We start from the raw sequence: 9,607 nt of genomic DNA, 5'->3' as shown, positions 1-9,607 counted from the left end.
GGCTGAATAGATATTGGACATGCAAGTTCAAATAGAGAATGGTGCCTGGACCCATACTCTGGGAGCTAACAGGGCAGTGGTGAGGATTCCGTACTCCTGCTTTTAAGTGTTTCCTTGTTCCTTTCTGTTTTTTTCTCTCCTCTCTTCCTGCTGCCTATTTTTACAGAACTTACCTCATTTAGGTTTTGCTGTTAAATTATTAAATTCACTCTAAATTTTCATTACTTTTTGTACAAATTTTTATTGTTGTTATTCTCACAAGTTACTATTTATTTATTACTATTCAAATCAAGTTGCTCTTTATTTGTACTAGCCTTTAATTTCATTATGATATCTATTTTTTTATCTCTTTAATCATTTTCAGGATCTTTTTTAAATATTCTCCTTCAGATTTTTCTGTTATCTCCAGTGAGGCTGTATTCTTCTTCTTTGTTGCATCTGCCAGCTATCCCTTATGGTAGTTCATTTCCTTGTGTACCTCATCATTTTTTAAATTGTAAGTTTATCTTTATCTTTTGTTTCCCTCTGTGGGGGTCCCTGTAGCTTTTTGGTGATTTTACACTTACTTTTGCCAAGGCTCTAGGGTCTCCCAGGCCCTGGACCATTTTTTATGTTAATTTCTCACCTTGAGCTTTTCTATACCCACAGGTAGCTCTAACTCAGACTTCACATCTACAAGGAATAGAGGCTTAGGTTCTTGCTTTTTTCATATATATATATATGAAATATATATGTATATGTATATATGTGTACATATACATATATATAATATGTATATATATATACATGTGTATATATATACATGTGTGTATATATATATATATATATGTATATGTATATATTTAATTATAAATACTTAATCACATGCCCTAGTGGTAACTTCTAACACTTTGGTGCACATTTGAGCATGTATATTCTCTGAAAGTGTAAATATCACTATTCCACATATAAGAATCTGTGCATTGGGATCGGGGTTAGATTTTGTTTTTATTTTCTTGGGATGTGGTAAGGAATGGGAGGGGAGTATATGCTGTAAAATCTGCAATTCTGCCGTGGGCTTTTGCTTCTTCCCATCCTAAAGCCCTACTTCAACAGTTCAGTTCTCTTGGGAATGAATATACATATATATACACATATATATGTATATTTATATATTAGAAGTTACCACTAGGGCATGTGATTAAGCATTTGTAATTAAATATATGTATATATACCTGCTTATGGTCCAAACAGACAGCAAGTATCCTTATTGCTTTACTGAGCTGGTGGGCAGAGTAATTATGTACCCTTTTAATGGACAGGAAAGATTTTTGAGGCTCCAAGCTCTATACAGGTGCCTCAGTTTGAGCTCTCCCTTTGCATGGGCCTGCAGTCACAGCTGCTGTGTGTGGGCGGGTGTTCAAGCCCCCACTTCAGTCCCTGGAGCCTTTATCAGGGCTAAAGCTCCTGTGGGACTCCACGGCACCCGTGTCTACTTACTGCTCTGGCTTTCATTTCTCTCTTCTCATCTGGAATTTGGGGGTCTCTCTTTCTTTCCAACCAAGCTTTGTGCTTTTTTTAAAAAATTGGGGAGGGATAGTGCTATATTTTATCTAGATGGTCTATGTGTTGGAGCGGGAAAGTTTTCTTTTATTCAGTTCATAATATTGTAAAATGTATTTTGAGTATCTATACTATGCCAGGCACTGTGCTGTTTACATATTGTCATCACTCAAAGCTTATATAGTTTTTCCAACATGTTTCATTAGAAACAACAAATTAGAAGATGGGGTAGCCAGAACTGCTGGAGACAGGTACAGTGACACCAGCAAATAGAACTTAGAGCTGATCATATCAAAGAGGTGAGAAGAAAAGCTATTAAGAACAAACACAGAAACCAAGAATGTGACACTCTGGAGCCAAATAATGTGAACAAATCAAGCAACACACCTATGTCGCATGATTGCATCATCTTAATACATCAAAATATGATAGGTGAGGTTCACAAAGATGTCCCTGTTGAGGAGTCTTCCCCTAGTGGAAACTCTAGCTGCTGTTGTCACTATGTTTAAAGCATTTTGACATTGTATTTCACACACCTGAGGACTGTGAGAGCTCACACAACTAGGGGTGTGGAGATGGGGATGGGGATCATGCATGGCAGTGCTGGAGAAACTGGGATGGGTCAACATGAGTGAGAGATGATCTATTGATGATCATTCAGCAAGCTTCAGTTGTGTTACTCAATCTGTCCCACAAATGAACTGAGAATGAGATGTTTCCCCTTAACTAGAAACTGGAATTGCGTGAGAGGCCCGATAAAGACACTGATTTTAAAATGGGAAGAGATGGAATTGGGAGTGGATAGGGATAGTGCTGTAAAAAGGTGCCAAAGGCAGCCTTGTGGATTCCAGGGAAAATGGGAAAGCTGCCATGTAAGTCTCAGGCTGCCAGCAAGGCTGGGCTGGTATCTTAAAATAATAGGCAAGAAACCCAGCTTTACCTGAAGCCAGAAGCATCCTTGGCAATTTGCAAGTGACCTCTCTTCAGACAACAGGAATAAGACAGCCAGAAGGGGTCAAGAAAGAAGGGAAGAATTCCAGAGGACAGAGGTTCATTGACCTCAGGGAAACAAAGAAGATACCTGCCAAGGCATTGACAGCCAGCTGGGACAGTGCCTTTCTCAGCTGGGATAAGGACCAGAGGAGGACACTCCAGTTCCAGGCTGCTGCAGAGCACATGTGTTGTGCTATTCAGAGACTGGAAGGTGACTGGAGAGATTGCCAAGCTTCTTACCCAGAAAGAAGTGAAGAGAAAACATCCCGGAGACCTAAGTTGGAGACCAGGTCGGGTTGATTCTAGGTAAACTTCCAAAGGGGGTGAACAGAGTTTCCAGCATCTTCCTTTTGTGCACCAGCTCCTGTCTCATAGGGTCCTCTCTTCCTATCCTCAGTCCAGTTCTCTCAGTTTCTCTCTGGCTGTAGTAAACTGTGCCTTGTCCCCACGACATCACTGAAACTGTCCTCTCTACCATCACCAATGGATGCCAAATCCCATGGAAACTTCTCAGTGGTCATCTTATTTGACACTGTGCTGAGATTGGCAGAGGAAGTGTAGTGGGGGAGGTGAGAGAGTGGAGATGATCAAGGCATTTTGTGAATTTTCTTTTGAGGGGACAGAAGAGATTTTTTCTACTAGCGTTTGGAGAACTGGGAACTAATGGACATTAGGATCTTGAGTTTGGCTTGGCTTTAGGTGGGGCTGCTTCCTTCCCTAAAACCGTCCTGGTGGGAGAAGTGAGACATATAGTGGTGAGTAACTCTTCCTTCTGGTGAAGACAAGACTCAGACACCACAAGATGTTTACTCCTCCCTTCCAGGCCCCAGGTAACACTCCATAATGCCGACCATTTCCATTCATTAAAATTACTTTTTACAATTTACTTCTCATTTTTGTCTCATCTTATGAGGCAATAAAATTGATAGACATTGCTGATTATAAGTCAGATAAAGTTGCAAATTGTCTTGGATTTCAACTCTAAACTCTGACATTTAATAAGGTAAGCCACAAGGTTAACCACAGGACAGTTGGAAGTATAGTATATGAATTGACAGATTTGTTCCCTAGACCTGTTCACTCATAGATTTCCATGAATCCAAAATTATTCAGAATAGCCAGAAAAACAGAAAACAATTGAAATATCCATCAACAGGTAAATGGATAAACAAAATGTGATAGTTCATGCAATGGAATTCTACTCAGCAATAAAAAGGAATGAGCTACTGATATATACAACAGCATGGATGAATTGTAAAAACGTTATGTTGAGTGATAGGAACCTTACATAAGAGTGAATACAATATGATTCCATGCACATAACTTTTCTAGAATGTACAAAACTAATGTATGGTGGTAAAAAAATCAGAACAATGGTTGCCTCTGATTGTTAGGGGCAGAGATTTACTAGGAAGGGATATGAGGGAACTTTCTGGAGGATGGTCATGTTCTTTGTCTTAATAGGAGTTTGGGTTGCACTGTTGTATGATTTTGTTAGAATTCATCAACTAGTAAATTAAGTTGTGTGTTATGTTTAATTATATACAAATTTAACGTTGGAAAAAAATTGAACTTCAGATAATGATATGCATGTGGATGTATTTTGGGGGAAGTAAACTGACACCTGTAACTCACTTCAAAATGTATTAAAAAATAAGCTGGGCCAGTGGATGGAAAAAAGGATAGATATGTAATAAAGCAATTGTAGCAATATGTTAATTGTAGAATCTAGGTATTGGATATATGTGTGTTCACTGCAAAATTCCTTTAATTTTTCTCTGTTTGAAAAATTTTCATATTAAAGAGAAAAAAGTAAGCCAATTCAAAACGAGCCTCACTCTGGGGCAATTTGGGTGTGTAGCTCTAAGCCCACCCCTGGCTGGGTTGCCATCATTGTCAGTTTCAGTGCCACGCGTGTCTTCTGCCCCTTCTTCCCTTCTGTCATCATTATAGTGTAGGTTATTCTTTCTAACCCCCTAGACCACCTCCTTGAGCCAATTTTTATTATCAGGACTGCCTGGGGGTCATCTGTCCTGCCTACCTTTCTACCAGTGGAGTTGGTGATAACTTACAAATGTACAATTATTGAACAGAAAATATTGGGAAGCACAAAAGTTCCTTGGAAGCCGCCTATGGTTACTCTTGATTATGTGAAGAGAGAGATGCAAGGACTTAGAACTTGATAAATTGGCAAACATTACTCCCACTTCCCTCCTTTCTTGCCCCCTCCTCTGAACTCTATTGAATTTGTAATGACACGATCTTTCACCTCCCCAAATTGTATTGTAAAACCAGAAAACATACATTCTCTGGAATTGACATTCCCATCTCGTGATCTCATTTGGCCGGAGGTTCAGCTACGATTTGCCTGGAGGTTCACATCCCCCTGCGTGGGCTGAGCTGACACCGAATGACCCATGACCTTCCCACCATTGCAATCTCTTGCACGTGGACATTACACAGAATGCCAAGTGTAGGTCAAAAAAGGCTTCCAGGAAAACATTTTTTAAAAAAGCTTCCTTTTTCTCCATGCTTGTCAGCTTGAAAACAGAATGCTGCATTTTATATTTTTTCACTGCTGTCTTAAATCTTTGTGCAGGGAGATGAGGCATAAATAAATGAACACATAGGTAAATCTTTATTCTGAGGCAGAGAATTGTGTAAGTTAACCCCTGCATTAGCATGTAAAGTTGTTTCTATCGAACGATGCAGTTGAGATGGAGGACACTAATGTATTTGATCTAATCTGTACCAAAGTCACTAGAAGACAAAGCTGATGGCCCACATCTCAGTTTCTAAGGTAATCAGAAAGCATTTGTGCTGACAGTTAAGATGTGTCTTGGAGTGCCTCTGTTTCTGAGGGTCAGAATTGGCTTCAGAAAGAAAGCCAGGTTTCAGCAATGAGGGCCAAATGCATTTTCAGTAAGACCAGAGAACAGACACGAAGCCCTGTTTCTGTGGCTGGGCTGATTTGTATTCATTCGTTTAACAAATATTTACTGAGCATCTACTGTGTGCCAGGCATGGTTCTTGGGCTCTCAGGTCCTTGTGTGGGGTCCATTTTATGGCTCTGTTATTTCTGTGTACTCCAGCTCTTCTGCCAGGCTTTAACACTTTTGGTTGTGTTTTGTTTTATTCATCCCAGCATTTTTTTTCACCTCTGCTGTCTCACCGGGTGAGTTAACAGGCCCCTCATGGTTGGTTAAATGCAGATGTTCTCTGACTGCAACCAGAGCATAGAAATGGCCCAAGTGACAGACCATGAGAAGGTGGCAGGAACAGCAGCTGCGGGCTCAGGCTCCCTGCCAGTTGGCAGCTGTTAACTCCCTCTTGAAAAGCCAGGCAGGACCTGATGGTGCCTATCCAAGAGACGTCAGGCTCGGGAAAGAGATGGACTTTTTTTGCTGTAATCTTGGATTTTGAATAACTACCTACAGTTGGCCAGTCAGCTGACATCCCCATACACACATATTGCTGGCTTAGTCAGGTGGTGGGTGGTGTCCTTTACACCTGCTAGTCTGGGTAAAATGCCTTAAGTTGACTTGTTGATAGCAGTTTGTTGGCAGAGGCTGTGAGACTGTGGCCCTGTGTTGAAGCCTGGGGTCTGATAATGGCCAGACTCCCAGGTGAGAACCCTTTATTCCTCCATATTGTTTTGCCATGTCCTTTCTTTGTTTATTTACTCCAAATTTTCCCACAAAAACCAGTCAATGGTGATGCAAAGGGCAACTCTGAGCTGGCTGCAAACTACAAACAGAATAGGGCTTGAAATTCTTCATTGAGGACCTAGCTTCTCTTTAAGCCAACTTCATGTGCTGAAAACGTTTTATAAAAGCTGGTGCCCTTTCTTTTCTCTCAATTTATTAAGTCAAGGGATGCATAAGCATCTGTGTACATCTCTGTGTGCTCTAGTGTGTGTTGTGCATATGTGTTTGCATGAGGAATGACTTTTCAAGGTTGTAAGTGTGAAAAAGAAGGGCAGCTCAGCACAAAATAATGGTAACCATGAAATAGCAGAAGCACTGATGGTGGAATGATGCTATTTGTATCAGTTAGCTTTTGGTGTATAACAAATCAACCCCAGATTTAGTGGCTTGAAGCAACAATCATTTCCTTGCTAAAGATTTTGTGGCTTCTGCTTTGAGCTGGTTGAGCTGGGACTGGAGGGTCTAGAATGGTTTTGTTCAAATGTCTGCAGCCTCAGTGGGGATGGCTGGGACAGTCGGGATTGCTGGGGCCTCTCTGTCTGCATAGTCTCTCATTCTCCAGTAGGCTATCCTGGGTTTCTTAGAATGGTAATGGAAGTATTAGAAGCAGTAAGAAAGAGCCCCCTCAATGTGCAAGTATTTCCCAGCCTCTGCTTACATCATATTTGCCAATATCCGATTGGCCAAAGCAAGTCAACTGACCAGGCTTGGAATTGAGTGGGTGGATAAAAGGACTCAATTTTTTCATGGATGAAGCTACAAAGAATATGTGGCCATTTCTTTATAATCTACCTCACTGTGGATGATGAAATGGGGAACATGTTAGTTACACATAACAAATTCCAGAGCATCTACAAAAGTTTGATTGGGGTTGTAAACCCTAACTAGAATCATCTATAACCACTTCTCATAATAGTTAAGATGGACTGTACTGAATATTGAGTATGTGTTCAGCACAGCACTGAGTATTTCATGTGGATCATCTCATTTAATCCTCCTGGCAGCAATATTAGGTTGTCCCCATTTTACACAGGAAGAAACTGAAGCTAAGATGGGCTGATGACTTGTATCACTAATTGGCAATGTGGGATATGAAGTAGAATGAGGCCCACTGATTTTGGGGCATCATTCTTAATCACTATTGCTTTAGAATCATGTGGAAAAGAAAGTAGAAACCAATCAAATACTTCTATATACCAAATTCATGAGTTCTTCTTTTTGGGAAATATGATTTTGTTTTTATCATAGCAAATGCTGGGCACCCTAATCTAACATTTTCCCTTTGGGAATGGCAAATATCACTTCTAGAATATCTAGAGGAGGTATTTGGCTCAGCAGATGCCTACCTTCAGCCCAGGCAGGCAACCATCTCTTAAGGAAAAAAGGCACTGATTCAATGATCCTGCGTAGGGCCCAGGATTCTGCATTTCTAACCAGCTCCCAGGTGAAGCTGCTGCTGCTGCTGATGGACAGGCCCTACTTGGAGTAGAAAAACATTAGTAAGCCTCCAAGTGTCTCATTTAAACTTACCTGTGCCTCAGTTTTCTCCTCTGTAAAGTGGAGTTAATAATAATATCTCTCTCAAACGACTGTAGTCTTTAATACAGATAAAGTACTTAAAACGGGGTTTGGCATATGGTAAGCACTCCATAAATGCTAGTTATCACTATGATTATTCTTTTATGCCCTCACATTTGTCTTTTTGAATTTCATACCAGCTTGTACCCACAGGCCATATATTAATAGTAACTCAAATTTCAAACTGTTTTAGCCCGACCCTTCCTCTGATATTGGAACATTGGTGCAGCAGGGAATCAAGGCAGCCCTCAGATTTCTGCACATGCTCCTTGCTGTGCAGCCGGCCCAGCCATGCTGCCAGCAATCCCTGCCTTTCCTACCTCACTGTAGTTCCCAGCTAATAAGAGGGGAATGATGCCATACCTGCCATCTACGTAAGAGACCCAGGCAGGGAGGGAATAAGAGAATAGATTTCCCCACAGGTAAAGACACAAAACAGTTCAAAGCAAGCACTCCTCTGCTCTCTGCCCATTTATGGCCACCATGCTGGGACATCTCAGGAAAATCCCTGTGCCCCAAGAAACATTGCTTCCAACCCAGAAAACTGCCTCCCCTCTGGGTAGCTCTCAAAGCTATGGATCAGGGGTCTCTAGAATGGAGCATAAAAATGCCAGTGGGTGCTGAGACAATCTATTGGGGTGAAAGCAGAAAATAATGAAACTTATCTATATATCTATATCTATATCTATATCTATCTATCTATCTTTTAAAAATAAGGAAATCAAGCAAACCAAATATCTAATATGTAGTTTGGCTTAAACTCATGTGTGTGGTTTCTATGTAAACCTACATCTATTAGTATATGGGCCTAAAATGTTTTGCCATTAGGTGTGAATAATTCAAACAGTTTAGAGATTATCTCTAGAGATTACAAAGTTCATCCCTTCATGGTTGGGAAGAAAAATTCTCTCTGAGGGTTAAAATTCTGGTGTTCACCACCCTTTCGTTTTCTTCCCAGGAAGCCAGGAGGAGATCTTTTTTTTTTTTTTTTTTTTTTTTTTTTTTTTTTTTTTTTTTATCTCCCTTGCATCGATTAGGGATCATATAACTAGCTCTGATCTGTATAATGTGGGAGGAAGTGATTCATCTGGCTCCCAGCCTTGGCCCCAGGGCTCCAGCAGAGGGTAGAGCCAACAGTGGAAGGTGTCTGGGTCTGACCTAAATGGGAAGAGTGCTCCCAGGAAAGCAACCTACCTAGGAACACCTGTGATCAACTTTGTGGGAGCAGAAAACAACCATTCATTGTTGGAAAGCACTGAGATTTTAGGGGTTTTTGTTACTGCAACATATCCTAGCCTATCCTAATAGAGTCTCCTGTAGAGCTCTCTCTCCTGTCCCAACTCCATTGCTTGGGTGACTCTTTGGCCCCAGCCAAAGACCTTCTTTTTTTTTTTTTAAATTTATTGGGGTGGTAATTGTTAGTAAAATTACATAGATTTCAGGTGTACAATTCTGTATCACATCATCTATAAATTACATTGTGTGTTCACCACCCAGAGTCAGTTCTCCTTCCATCACCATATATTTGATCCCCCTTACCCTCATCTCCCACCCCCCACCCCCCTTACCCTCTGGTAACCACTGAACTATTGTCTGTCTTGTCTATGAGGTTTTTTTTTTTCTTAGACATTTATCATTTCTATCCCTCACACTGTGGACCCCCCGCCCCCCATCCACTATCTCTCTGACATTGCACCGAGCCATCCCATTTCCACTATCTCCACTCCCAATGCTGTACTCTGCCTCTTGTACATGTATACATACCTATATATACATATATATATAAT

This window comes from Rhinolophus ferrumequinum, chromosome X, assembly GCF_004115265.2.
Source record: "Rhinolophus ferrumequinum isolate MPI-CBG mRhiFer1 chromosome X, mRhiFer1_v1.p, whole genome shotgun sequence".
Classification (NCBI taxonomy): Eukaryota; Metazoa; Chordata; class Mammalia; order Chiroptera; family Rhinolophidae; genus Rhinolophus; species Rhinolophus ferrumequinum.
This window is presented reverse-complemented; position numbering follows the sequence as displayed.